This window comes from Triplophysa rosa, linkage group LG22, assembly GCF_024868665.1.
Source record: "Triplophysa rosa linkage group LG22, Trosa_1v2, whole genome shotgun sequence".
Lineage (NCBI taxonomy): Eukaryota > Metazoa > Chordata > Actinopteri > Cypriniformes > Nemacheilidae > Triplophysa > Triplophysa rosa.
In genome coordinates this window covers 10,742,208-10,757,322 of record NC_079911.1, presented here as the reverse complement: position 1 = coordinate 10,757,322, position 15,115 = coordinate 10,742,208, and positions in this window count along the sequence as shown.

Genomic DNA, 15,115 nt, shown 5'->3' with positions numbered 1-15,115 from the left:
GGTCCGGCCGAGTCAACGCATCAGTTTTTAGATTTCCCGTTTAACACCTGATGATCCAAAATCTTGAAATGACAATCCGATTCACTCAGTTTTTTATGCAGTTTGCACGGTTTATGGATTATATTTTTCCATTTTAACACCCTCACACAAGAACATGTCTCTCTGTTGCTCTGCGTCTGTCCTCCAACTGCGCGACGCTATCCGTAAACAGGAGGGGCAGAGCTAAAAACACACTGCTCCGACTGGTTGTTGCTCATTTCTTAAACTAATTTCAGAAATACATATATTTATTTATGAAAAATTTACGACATATAGATGGGCATAATATTCTAGTCAAGAAATCTTATAAACAATATGAACAATTATTTAACCAGGGTTACAGAAACACAAGGGCATTAAATAGGGGAACTACCCTTACAAAAATTACTTGTGGTATTTCTGTGGTACAGTAAAAAATTACCACACTATGTTTGTTTATGACAGGATTACCACAGCACCTTTTGTTGTACAGTACCACAAGAATTTACCGTAAGATGAAGTCTGTGGTATTTAAATTGCTTTTTTTTTGTGTGGTATAATACAACACATGCAAACAGACCTCATGATGACAGGATTACCAAAGCACCTTTTGTTGTACATATCACAAGAATTTACCACAAGGTGCAGTTAACTACGTCATTGCCGTTTCCATGGTAACTGATTGGCGCTCTTTTGTGTTTGAACGCGCCTATCACAGTCTGGCCTGCAACTGCCAAAGACCCGCAGCACCATTTATTTTATACATTTATTAAGATAACGCAATACAAATTGTTATTAAGACTTTAAATAACTACTGTACGAGTGCCATTTCCCCTCCGGTGATGTTTAAAAGGTCCTGAGGGAAAACCGGACATCAAAGTTACGTCACCACAATCGTTTTCCTGGTGAGTAACGTTAATTGTTTAACTTGCATCCTTAAAATGTTATGTGTGTACGTTTTACTGCATTAATTATATTCTCGTGAACATTAACTGTATTTTATTTGCTTGTTGACACTACAACAAAAGTTTTGACGGTCGCAAATGCTCATTTTCAAAGTAAAATATAATGTAAGGGTTTTATTGCAATCGTGTTTTATTACACATAGTTTAAGACTTTAATGGGGTTTTTCAAATGTAGTATGTACTGGAATCACTGAGTATTAAACGGGTGGTCTGCAAATGCGCTGTATGTTATCGATTCACTTCAAGGCTGTTCATAAGAGTAATTTATTCTTGAATCGTCTGCGGTAATTGCGCTGTATGTAAGATTCATTACTCATGAATCAGACTATGCTGTGACGTATAGATAGGTACAGATCGTGCATAAGCTTTGTGGTTATAAATATCAGCTCCAAAATAAACATCAAGTCATGTAGGCTATTTGCAAAGCAATTTTCACAATGTACTGTTTTATAAAAAGCTAGCATCTTAAATGTCTAAGGGTGTAATTATCAGAGGAATCATAAACATTTACACAGTTCTTGTCTTAAAAACATTTGTCTTTGAAACACAAGGCTTGGATTTGGTGATGGCTTTGACTGTTTATTACACTGTATAAAAAGAAAAAATTGAGACAATTATTTGATCATCAATTATTTTTTCTTAAACTGTTTTTTTGTTTTGTTTACAGGAAAGGAGAGATGTTATTGCCCTGAAGACATGATTCCTGAAAAAGGCAGTTATCAACAGATTAGATAAAGGGTCAAGCCTGCTGTGAGAATTTAATTTTGTGTTAAAAATTTTCATGTTAATTCATTTCACTGCATTTACCCTATAGTTTGTAAGGAATAATGAGTTATACCTTAATGGTTTTGACATTGTAAATAAACTTGTATAATATATGTAGTATTGTTTTGAAGGCTGATTTTATTAAAGCTCCTGCATATTTCAATGCATAAATGTACCTTATTTGTGAACTTGTCTTGTATGCTTGTAAAATTGCATAGGAAGCCACGCTTCCTGCATAAATGCCATTAACGTATTACTTTTTACAAATACTACAAACTACCACAGCATCCAACAAAAATACAACAAATCATCTTTCAACGGATATTACTGCAGAAGTATGACAGTAATACCACAAAGTAAAAAAATATTTACAGAAAAATATTACAGGAATATTACATACTTTACAACAGAAAATCCTGTGGCAAATACTGTAGAAAAATGACAGTATTACCACAAAGTACCACAAGAATATTACATACTATACAACAGAAAATCCTGTAGAAAAATGACAGTAATATCACAAAGTACCTCAACAATATTACAGGAATATTACTATGTACAACAGAAAATCATGTGGTAAAGCATCCCAAAAAAACCACAGAGTACCGCTCAATCACCACACAAGCTTTGTGTGGTACTTTTTATGTTTTATCACATGGAATACCACAGGATATTTTTGTAAGGGTAACAAGGGATAATTAACAATAGGCAGGTGTGGGGAATGAAACACTGGAGGGAAGCTAAACGAGGGGGCAGGATCAAGATACCGGCGAACGCATGACCATCATAAACAAACAATGACCATGCGCATCCACACAAAACAAGTGGGGCTGTCATGACCCTGCCACAAGACTAGAAAAGAATGACAAGGTGAGGCAGGATCATGACAAAAAGAGCAGCATCTGAGCAAAACATTTTCCTCTGAGGATTTTTGGGTCAAATTGAGTCTGAATCTCAGTGTCTGTTTTCAACTTCACTCCTTACACATCAATACTCTTGAATATCTCCTAAATCTTTCTCCACAGCTCCCATCAGGTTCATGCACGTGTCCCAGCAGAAGCGGCATTAATTGCTTCAGTGTATAAAGTAATTATCTCAGGTAATTAAGACCCTGTATAGAATAAGAGCAGAAGGACTTTGCTCAGTCCCAGGAGTGAATGAGGCTGGAGTTTCTTTCTTTCATGTGTTTTAATTGAAAGGGATGGGACTTTGGTTCTGAAAAACTCTTAGGCAATGAGCCATGCAGGGACTTTGGGGTTTTAAAGTCTTGGCCACTGTAATTGTGCGTCTGAAGCTTTTTATGTTACACGCTGCGTGTGTGGGGTTCATAACAATTTCTAATCACATGAGAGTTTCGGGTATGTAATTGAAAATCTGCATGGCAAGCCTTACACTTTCTCAAAATAGAATTCCTGCCGTTGGTTATGATCGATACCTTCATTTCATTGTTATTTATTTTTCAAGGTATAGAATGATATGTAATTGCTTCACTCGTATAGTGAAAAAGTCATTAAATTCAATCAATTCTTTATTGAAAAAGTTTCATTTTCAAATTACTGAAACACTTTTTAGGTAATTTGAGAAGGCTGTTCATGTAATGGCAAGGAGCAATTGCTTCAATGTTTTGACACATGTAATAACGTGTATGAAAAAAACATGTCCATGCATCCTAGTATTTACAGGGAACACATTCCACAACAAAGCGCTAAAATTAGGCGTGTCTCGCAAATGCCTGGGAGAATCTGAATTAATTCATTAGTCTTAATGCATGCACCACCCTGCTTAACAAAAACAACAAAAAAACACAAAACATTACATACATTTTATTGTATTTAATGGTTTTAAGGACAATTGTATTGGTTTTAAAGGAGACATCAGATGAAAACCCCACTTTTTCTGTGTTTAAGTGCTATAATCGGGTCTCCGGTGCATCTAGCAACACAGAAAGCGTGAAAAATAAGAATCCAGTAAGTTTGTATTGGTGTGCCTTTCCCTGCAAGCATGTGAGAAATCGAGCCGTTCAGATTTCGCTCCGATTGTGACGTCCAAAGCAGATTTTATTATAATGTTAGTATATAAGAAACCATAAATAAAAACCTGCTTATTTGAGCGAATCACTTCAAACCGGAGTGCTTTTTCAACCTGGGACAGTACAAGCAAGATTAACTTCAAAGTTGTTCCTCAAGAGGGATCGAGACCGACTGAACCAGACAAAACTGCCGATGTAAGTAATATTTATCAACAGTCTGAATTGATGTAAATGTACCGTATATATAGGAGGATAACGTTAGCATATGATAGCGAAGGGAGCTAAGTCAGTCACGGGCTAAATAGAACATTCAAAGCCAGTGTTGAACTTACTGTATATAAGTGCAGATGGACACTTGGAGTTTAGCTGTATGAATGTTAATACATTATGTGCGTTAATATGTTCAGCTGTGGCAAGCTGTTTGTTTTGCTAATGAACAGGGGCGAACACTGGGGTTAGTTTCGTTTTAAACGTCTCAAATCATTCGTGTTTAGGCTGAAAAATCTGTCACAGCAAACTAGCTCTTGTGTGTGTAACGTTATAACTTGTCAATGACAAGCGCTAAAATCCATGTAATTCCGCTGAGATCTGCAGTGGATTCCGTGGATTTTAGGTAAGCATACACGCACAACGTAAGCGCATTAGGATTCGCTGTTTGCTGTGACTGATTTTTTAGTCTCCGGACGAATGATTTGAGACGTTTAAGATGAAACTAACCACAGAGGAATTCAGGAAATATCATTTAGCTAAACCATTGCCACTACACGTGTGTTGTGTTGACACACCGGACAGAAGGGGGTGGGGTTCGCTGTAACTCATTATCAGTTAAAGAGTCATGCACCAAAACGGGTTACTGTGAGCAGCTATTTTTGACGAGGCAAGAAGGGTTTTGTTTACACAGCCATTGAGTGTTTTTAAGCAAAATATGTTCCAGACATTTCATGAAGACCCTAATAAATTATTGTTAAAAGTTCTCGTCTGAGGAGACCTTTCATGGAAACTAATGGTCTCTGGACTTCATTGGTCCATGTGTTGGGTTCTATGGGATGTTATCTGGCCAATGAGAACAGCATTAAATCCTACTTGAATAAGACCCAAAACACACTTTACAAAATATTTAATATGGTAAACAGTTGGTTTTATAACGGTATTGTAATGGAAGCCATTTAGAGTCTGTATTAAATTCAATTCTGTGATGGCTTCTATTGTTTTTAGCAGGGTAGCATGGCAATTTCAAGCTCTACATTCAGGATGTATTATAAAAATGAATCCTGACCTCATTCAGGTCTGTCATTATGAGAAATTATGAAACATGAATGACACCAGTGAACATTTATTTGGTATATTGTTTGTTTGGTTTAAGAGCCAAAAATGCATCTCCTTCATCAGGGCACCTCATTTGCCCCCCAAAAAGTTTCACAGTAAGAACTGTCTAACTCTTCTACAGCAGAAGCACACACATTAGAGTGAAAATACCCTCATCTCAAAGTCTGTCCTATCCGGAGCCCTAACGCCTCTGGGGAGGCAATTGCAGTGTACTGCCTCATGGTATGACATTGACTTCTATAAAAGGTGTTTATCCACTCAGCGCTGTCTCCAGCCAAAACAAAAGCCTCATAAGCGTTCGATTAACTGTAATTATTTTCTGTACCCCTGAGATATCTTGCGGACGAGGCTTGCTCAAGTAGAACCGCAGGGCATAGAGCTCATTCAAAACGGGGCCCTGCAATGACTTTCAGTTGACAATGTTAGCCTGACCTCTTCTGTTTTAGCACAGAGGACGGTACATATGAAATTGACTTTGATAGTGGTCACATTCTTGATCTTCTTTGTTTCTGTGATTTTGTGTCCGTAAAATGTTTGCCAATGCAGGTCGATGTTTGTTTGGTTACCGACGTTCTTCAAAATATCTTCTTTAGTGAAAACTAAAGGATGAAGACAAGAGGCAGTTTGTGGTGTGGGTGTGCGGACAAGTTGTAAACAAGAGCCACAAATTGAGTTTGCTGTGAACAGAACATGTTTAGCTTATTAGCATGTTTGTAGTGCTGTAAGACCAGCAGAGGTCAAGAGCCTTCGCAAATATTTCTGCTAGTGTTGCTTGCTTAGTAGACTTTCTTTAACTTTGGCGCTTTAATGATGTTTACAATACTTTTTCTCAAGCTACCGGAGGTGTGTGTGTGTGTGTATTACACCAACAACATGCAAAACTAATAATTGGTTTACTTTTTCCTTGTTATGCCATATGTTTTCTTCAGCTTTTAGCAACACCTATTGTGTTCACCGTTGCAACTAACTACATTCTCACAGCCAATCAGCATTTATTATTTTGAGGGTGGAGCAATCAGAGCCAGCCCACATATTCACGACACACATCCATTTTCTCACGTAGGGCTGTACCCACTATTTTTTATGTGGTGTGTGTCAAAATCTGTGAAATTACTGACTAAACGCAACATTGCAATATCAAAATAAGTGAGGTGGCCAATCAAATGAATGGAGGCGGGAGTTACTGGTTACAAAGCCGAGCAGTGACACTGACCAATCACATCAAAGAAGACGGAGCTACTGTCACTTCTTTAGCTGTTCAGCAAGACGCTTCAGTTGTAAAGTTGAGTGTGCTGTGCAACACACGACATACTGTAAAGTGACTAAAAACATTCAATATTTGATAAGTGTTTAGTGTTTAACGATAGAAATGTTGAACGTTGAACATCTGACAGTATTCACTGATGCAAATGAAGAAATACTGATTTCGATGAAAAATATGTCATTTACATGATTCATGTCATTTATAATTATCTGTCAATTCAGCATTTTATTTGGGATAAGGTTAAGAATAATTGTGCATATGTGTGTGCGTGTGTGTGTTTTTGTGGATATCAATTTCAAATATCATCAGCATCCCTCAGAAAATACTTACTGTACCTTTAAAAAACATGTTTTTCCTTTATCTTTGTGTGCATTTGTCTGTGTTTGTTTAGTTTCAGCCTCAGACAGCGCGCCCACAGATGGCCCGCATCCATTCATCCATCTTTTGTTGCATATTACAGAACTGGTAAGCATTTGTGAAAACTGCAAGCTCCGTTCACATTAGGCTACATGAAGTTTTTAACTTAAGTTTTTGGTCATTTATTGCTTCTATTAGATAGGACAGAGACATGAAGTGACACTGCAGTGAATAGATATTACGTTTTTGAGGCTACCGTATAAACAGATTAAATATGCATTTAAAACATAAAAGGGTAAAAACGTTTGTAACAAAACTTAACATAGACGCAAACAAGGCTTGTCTGTTGTATTTTAGACTAGATTTTAGAATCTAGATCTTGTTTTCTGTCGTAAAACTGAAGTAAAAATACAAATCTAGCTTAATGTTTTACATAAAACATGTTCAATAACAATCCTGTTAAGAGAGAACAGTTCGGCCAGATGATATAGGCAGAAATGTTCTCTTTGGTCTACTTAACTCTCATTGTCTGCTTTTTTCACAGCCCCTCGAGTAGCTTGAAAAAATACTTCACATTGAAGTACCAGGTTCTTATGACATTTTTAATTGAAAATATACAACAGTAAAACCAAAGCATTTTTACATTACACTGTCTGATTTGTATATGCTGTATATTGGTTTGTTTTATTCTATTTGTATTGTATTTTATTTGCTGGCATTAAATTGGCATCAAACTGAATCAATCTTACTAACCTGATTCCTGAATAACAGTCAAATTGTTTTATGACAAGGTCAGAGGAACTTCGTTCCTCCCTCATGCTATTTTCATTTGGAACTGGCTATATATATTTTTTATTTTAATTTCACAACAACTTTGGCGTGAATCATGCTGCTGGTTTCCTATTCCACTAACACCAGATGGATGGGAAGAAGAAATAAGCGCTTAATAGAGCTGTTCTGATGCTGTGGAAACTTCTGCAGAGAATTTCACAGAGATCTTGATGAACCTGCAGCGTTGCTATGGCAATACATACCCCCCCTGTGGTTAAACATAGACCCACTCATTCACTCAAACATGCAGAGAGAGAGAGAGAGAGAGAGAGAGAGAGAGGGTGTTGGGTGAGAGTACATTTTTGGACACCAGCAAGAGTAACAAGCGCTTCAGAAAATCAGTTGAAAAGCATATGGTGAAATAAACCGAAACTCTTCTTCACAGTAGGGGTTGAACAAGAGCCAACATCAGAGTAAACATTACAGGGACACATGCTTTGATGCAGTTTAAAGTAGAAACTCACACATACTGGATCTGTTTAGGTAACTCTACTGTAACTCTAATCTCTCCTTTATCCTAAATGTGTGCTCTCACTGAGCGTGTGTGTGTGTGTGTGCGTACTTGTCTGTGTACGTACGTGTGGTGTGTGTGTGTGCGTGTGCATCCGTGTGTGTGTCTCTATGTCTATGTGTGTTAGTACGTGTGCATATTGTGTGTGTGGAGTCTTTTGTATGTGGGTATGTCTGTCTTCTGTGTTTTCAACCTTTTCTTGTTTCTGCAGGTACAACTTTAATTATTTTGCTTATAGTCAATATGTCTCATGTACAGCTGCTTTGTAACAATGAAAATTGTAAAAGCGCTATATAAATAAAGTTGAGTTGAGTACTGTATATAGTTTATGTCTGGGTAATGTAAGCGAAGTGCCTACATGCTAAATTTACACTGGTGGAAAACTGGTTCAGCTGGTCTTAAATGGCCAGATAAGACTCGTTTTATTGACCTATAGAGTGTAGTGTGTGTTCAGTTCAGAAAAAGGACCCCAGAATAGGACCTTCACATGTAGATATTCTGTAAATTTCATTAATATCATTGGCTCTGGATTTGCCAAGATACCAAAGTCTGTGATCAGAAATGTTAATATGACCTTCATTATTTCTCATCAAATTCTTCCAAGATGAAGTCATTTAATGTGTACTGCCCATATTAATTGTATAGCACAATGCATCAGCAAGTTTCTTTTGTCTGTTTATCTGCTTGTCTGTTTTATTATTATTATTTTAGGGGAGACATCTGAGACAAAGTTGATACTTCATTGAAATAGTGTAAATTTTTTGTCGCAGGGGTGGTACCCTAAGGTTCTTTATTGTATCTTTACAGGTATGTAAGACATAATATAATGTTGTACCTTTTTGAGCACATTACTGTACCCTTACACCGTGTCTACACCGGACACGACCGGCACGACATGACATGACACACGGCTTGTTCTAATGGGATTGACGTGTCGCGTCGCATCCAGTGTGGACAAAATTTTTAATTATAATGGGTTCTAATGTGTTCTATTGTCTTTTATCGTGCCACGTTGAATGACTTCTGTATAATTTCACTATAAAGATAAATTGCACATTGTTACTTTCGACCCGGTCAGTTGGGATGAAAGTAGCACACAGGTGGGTCAAAAGTAACGCACCAATACAAGCTAGATTCATTTTGTGTCTTGCTTTTATTAAATATAACTGACTATGACTATAATTGACCTTGTTTATATGTAACTGCAAAAACTCCAAAAAAAATTATTAAATTACATTTTCATTTTTTTAAATTTCAGTCAAAAGTAACCTGACAGTAAAAACGTTGAATTGTTTAGAAATATTTTTTGATTGGCAATGTCGATCCATTTTAGGACTATTTTAACAGTATGGACAATATGAAAATTAAATTAAATCAAATTAGCATAATATATAGCTTAATTATAACATAAGCAGGGGACAGGAACCAAAACCCGACTTACTTTTATACTGAAAAACTCTGACGAGGCAAACTTCAGGATGTGTTACAGCACTAAATAACCTGTAGATTGATCAATGCTGACACATGAAATGAAAAACACAACTTGTAATTAGAAAAAAGCATAGTTTCAGTAATTTACGTTGTGCTCGAAAACTTTCCGGACCTAACTGCGGGAAACGATGATGAAATCACATGATATTCGGCAGCTCCGTCAAGGGTTGTGTGCTGAACATGCTGTCATAGCATGGAATGCAAATGTAGTCAGGACTCTGAGAAAATCACTATGTTATTTTCATCCCGGTTCTCCCACAATAGGTCCTTAGGGTACAAAAATGTAAACATTTTAAGTTGTATAACGAGGAAGGCGGGACGAGAGCCGTCAGGGAACGGTGTGAGGCCGGTGACACGAGTGATAATGAGTGTCAGCTGCGCGTTGCACCGGTTCGCATCTCTCACAGAGGAGCTACGGAAGCATAAAAGGATGAGCAACAGGAGTGTATGACGAGAGAGTACCAGGCCTGGACATTGTGTTAAGTTTTATTTATGTTTGTGTTTACCTTTACTTTCGTTTTGTTGTTTGTTTATTTTATTATTAAAAGTTGGTTATCGTTTGCCGGTTCTCGCCTCCGTACTTCCTTACTTTGAACTGTATTACAGTACAAAAAGGAACCTTTAATGGTACCACCCCAGTGACGGAAAGTTTACCATTTTAAACCTTTTTTTCCTGACAGTGTATGAAAGAGCAACTTCTAAGCAGCTAAATCAGCTTTTCCAAACAAGACCTGATCGGAAACTGAAACCTAATTCAGATCCTGTTAAAATTTAAGAATGTCCAGAATAAACAATGTGTTTTTTCTGTCTAGGGACATGTTATGCGATGTATTAACATCGTCATATATATTAACATCTTTAAGGGATAGTTCACCTATAAAGTTCATTCGATTACTCACCCTCATGGCAATTCAAACCTGTAACTTTTTTTCGCAGAACACAAAAGAAGATATTTTATAGAACGTTGGTAGCCAAACAACATTGGCACCTATTGACCTCTATAGTATAGACACATAACCACAGAGACATTTCTCAAAATATCTTCTTTTGTGTTCTGCCTGAAGAAAAAGTAAATATAGAAAAAGTAAAAAGATCTATATTTAAATATACACTGTAAAACTTTGCTGTAGTTTTGCAGAAGGTTTTCCAGTAACTTACTGTAGATTTAATTACTTTCCTATTAGTACTGTTTTCAATTTGAGTTCAACTTTACTTTATCCAAAATTGAAACACTTTGACTTTTCAGATTCAAAATGAGCAAGAAGAGACTGGCATCAGCACAGCAACACTGCAAAAAAATGACATTCTTCCTAAGCATTTTTGTCTTGTTTTCTAGTAAAACTATTCGAAACTTCTTAAATTACGATACATTTACATAACAAGAAATGTGACCTAAGATATTTAGTCTTGTTTCATGAAAGAAAATATAAGAAATAGGTAAGTTTATGTTTAAAACAAAATTGTACATTAAATCTAGAGTAAGTTACTGGCAAACCTGCTTCAAAACTACAGCAAGTTTTACAGTGTTGATCTAATAAGTCCTTTACCACTGAGACTTCTCATCTATTTTAAGTAAGACTATTACTTTATATTTAATATAAATTCAATGATAAAAACAAACGGCTTAACATTAAAAATGTACGTACCTGTTGTGCAAATGAGCATTGGAAATAAGGTGTATTTTCTAATTTGGGTTTGAAAACAAGTGTTTTCAATCTAACAGAATATGAATGTGCAGTTGGTAATATCAGCCTTAGGGTATAGCTCACCTCTGAACATCTTTCTGGGGGTTGGAAAAGCAGCAAAGATTTCTATCATTTAACCTTCCTGAGGCGAGAGGACACCAGCAGCACCATCTAAATGTGCATGGACGGCAGCGAGTCCTGCCGATCACGCGTGTGTGCGGTGCTTTTCCTCCGTAATGGATTGTGTCATGTCAGGAATGAATGATAAACCTGGCATCTCATTAGTATGATGTGGCAAATGACCAGAATATGTCTGCCTGCCGGGAATGACCTTCTAGCCCACGGCTTTCCGTGACTGCTATTTGTCACTTAATTAGCTACAGGATATTCCAGTCCTGCAGGCCGGTCAAACTCGCTCTGGTATCTGTCTTAACATTTTGATAGCCGAGGGGAAGGCAGATAGAAGGCCACAGGTATGCTGCAGCAGTCAACAAGCATGATTGTGTGGCCCGAAGCGATGAGAGAACGGCAAACATTAGCTGCAAGTCACTTCAGTGATAAAAGAAATAATGATAGTAGCGTATGATTCCAAATGTGGCGATTAGGATGAGAAATGTTCGTGTCAGAGTTGTGTTAAATTCCTCGTGGGATTTGTTCATGGTTGAGTTGAGGTTTAGTATCCAGGATCACAGGGGCACAGCCAAGTGAACCCATTGCACATTAGACATATAATGATATTTGACAGGTGAAATGACCCACGGTTAGCCACCTTCTGTATTTTATCACCTTCTAAACCATAATATTGACTCACACTCTTTTACATTTACACTATTGACTAGGGCTGGGAATCGATTCCTAAAAGAATCGATTCCTCGATTCCAAGGCGTTGAGAATCGAGAGTCGATTCCAAAGGTTGGACTCCTCTTTAAGAGCCTTCATAAGCACAAGCCCCGCCCCTTAGCAGATGTCATTGGTCAACTAAATCACATTAGTTTCTTGTCTAAAAAAGTACAGATTAAAAAAAAAACTGATGGATGAAATCTAGAGCTGTGGAATGACATAAAATATTCTGCATCCATAAAAGCAAAAGCTTTGTTTGCACACACAATGCTGATATAATTACATGTATGCACACATTTAACAAATCATATAAGTAAGTTTGCTTTCCAGAAGGACTGTAAAGCCTGGCTCAGATTACAGGATTCTCGGCCAGAATTTACCCCGATTTCCCCTCCCGAGAATCTTTGAAAAAAAAATCGGGTCCAGAACCTCGATCGGGTCCGAGGTTCGGCCCAGATTATCACGTAATGTGAGGCGTTCACAGATCGAATTTTACACCTCCCGATCTGCTCCGAGAGAAATCGGGGCCGCCCCGATCATATCAAACATGTTTGATATTTAGGATTTTAAATCGGGGTGATGACGTTGGTACTTTCGCAACAGCCAATGAGAGGCACATCTGCAAGGTGACGGAGGTGACTGACGACCTTTAAAAATGTCGACCGCGAAAGCTCCTGCAAGGGTACGTTGGACAGCGGAGATGGAAGAACAACTTGTGGCAACAGCATGATTGTCTATATAATGTATCCTCCAAAACATACCACAACCGCACAGATAAGGAAAAGAGCTGGGGAGAAGTCGCGTCGGTTTTAAATGTACCGGGTAAGTTAACTGCTAACGCACAGCTTGTAGTTTCGTTCAACAGACTGTTATTTGGCTATAGGCATACAGATAACATGCGTTTATGTGTTTGTTTTTATGCTGTAGCTTATAATCACATTGGCATTCATCTTTATTCTCGGCAGCAACTATTTTTTTTCTTCCGTTATTTATTAACATTAAACTTAAGCGGCTCGCCCAAAGCACAGTCATAACTTCAGCCCTAGCAAAAAGCATTATAGCACCCCCTGCTCAAAATACGTTCCCGCGGCTTTGGACAGACAGACAGAGAATCATTCAGAGAGTGACAAAGACGTTACACAACCGTTGCCAGGTGAGATCACGTGAAATTAACTTTGCGATGTCCCATTGTTTACTTCTGTTTCCCGGTGAGATGACGTAAGAGGCGTCCTCTGGTATGATAATCTTAATATTATCCTGTAGTTTAGGATGTCTTTTGATGTGCAATTATGAAATAAAAAAACTTCCAATCAAACTTTCTAAATTTTTATTTTTGCACTTGCTACCTTTAGGCTTATTTATAAACATATAAACTTTACGCCCCAACGTTTTCTTATCTGGACATTTCACATTCATAAATGCAAGTTTACAAAGGGCAAACCTATTTTTGTAGTGCTTGAAAAAGAGATTCAAATGTAGATGTGATGTCAACATCTAAAAATAGTAAACCCATTAAAACGGTTACTATTAGCTCCTTTTACAAAACTGCATATCCTATGGATATGTAAAATATGTGTAATTTAGTTGTACACTGATGAGTGTGAGCTTGTTTAAGATTTTAAATAAGAGAATCTGTCAAGATTCTCCTTATGTGTGTGCTGCAACCAGAATTTTTAATCTTTCCAGATTTTAAAACTCCTGTAGTCTGAGCCAGGCTTAAACGGACAATCTTCTCTTACTCTCTACCAATGAGCTCGGTATGTGCGTGAAGAGAATCACATGTATATAAAGCACAGTCTCACAACATATTTACTTGGACGTCTGTTTAAAGCTGTTAAAGCTGGACAGAGCTTTTTCAACACCTGTCTGCACTACCTGCATTTAACAGTAATATTAATATGCACAGTATTCTTACATATTATTAATAAAATTTACTGATTATCGATCTGTCTAGCTATTTTCCTCAAGTGTTTTTGTGTACGCTGCTGAATAACTTAAAAAATAATAATTTGACCTGTGCTTTATTTTTGAAAACAGCTATAACATTAGATTATAAATGATATTATTAATGATATATTGGAATTGCAGGAGAAGATCGTCATATTTGGTTAAGTTTTTTGTTATAGAAACAATAAACGATTAATAAATGTGAAAAGTGACAGCTTAGAAAATTGTATTGCATTAAAAATGTGTACATTTTTCATAATAAATAAAAATCTGTAGTAAAACAGTGAATTGAGCAGGAATCGAAAACAGCAGCTAGGAATTCTTTCGATTCCCAAACCAGGAATTGGAATCGGAATCGACTCCAAAAAATTAAGAATCGAACAGCCCTACTATTGACTTATTGACATATACAGTCACTATACACTATACTATGCAAAGAGTCAAACTCTGCACTTTGTTTGTTATTGCACGCTTAAAGTTTATAAAAAAAACGTTGATTTTTAAATATGAGAAATTATTGTATGTACGTATATGTATATACTAACATATAGACCATTTCATCGGGTGCGCGCGTGCCGGCACTGCAGTTAACTTCCGGTCTGTGTTTGGCTAGTTTCTAAACATATTTATATATTTTTTTCTATATTCATTCATATGATTATTTTATTGTATAATAATTGTATTAAATGAACAATTTGATGAATTTTGTGGTATGTTCATTTTATTAAATCAACAATTTGTTAAAAGGGTCCTGTAGTTTGGTAGCACTTAAAGAAATAATCTACAGGCACTCTATTGTTTGTAAATGTGTACCGGGCAGTCCACGAACGCGCGTATGTGCAGTAACGTTTGTTTATGTTGTCACTTTGAGACCGTCTAGTTACAGTTTCTAAAAATTAATACTGGTGGAACATTGGATGAGTTCTCTGACCGTAATTTTAAACTGGAACATCTGCCCTATAGAGAGGTCAGTCTAATGACCTAAAAGATGACACGATTATCACCTCTTTAATTAAAGACATTAATCCACCTGCTCTTCTCAGCTCATTTACCATTCCTGCACTTTACTGATCCAAAAGCTTTCCG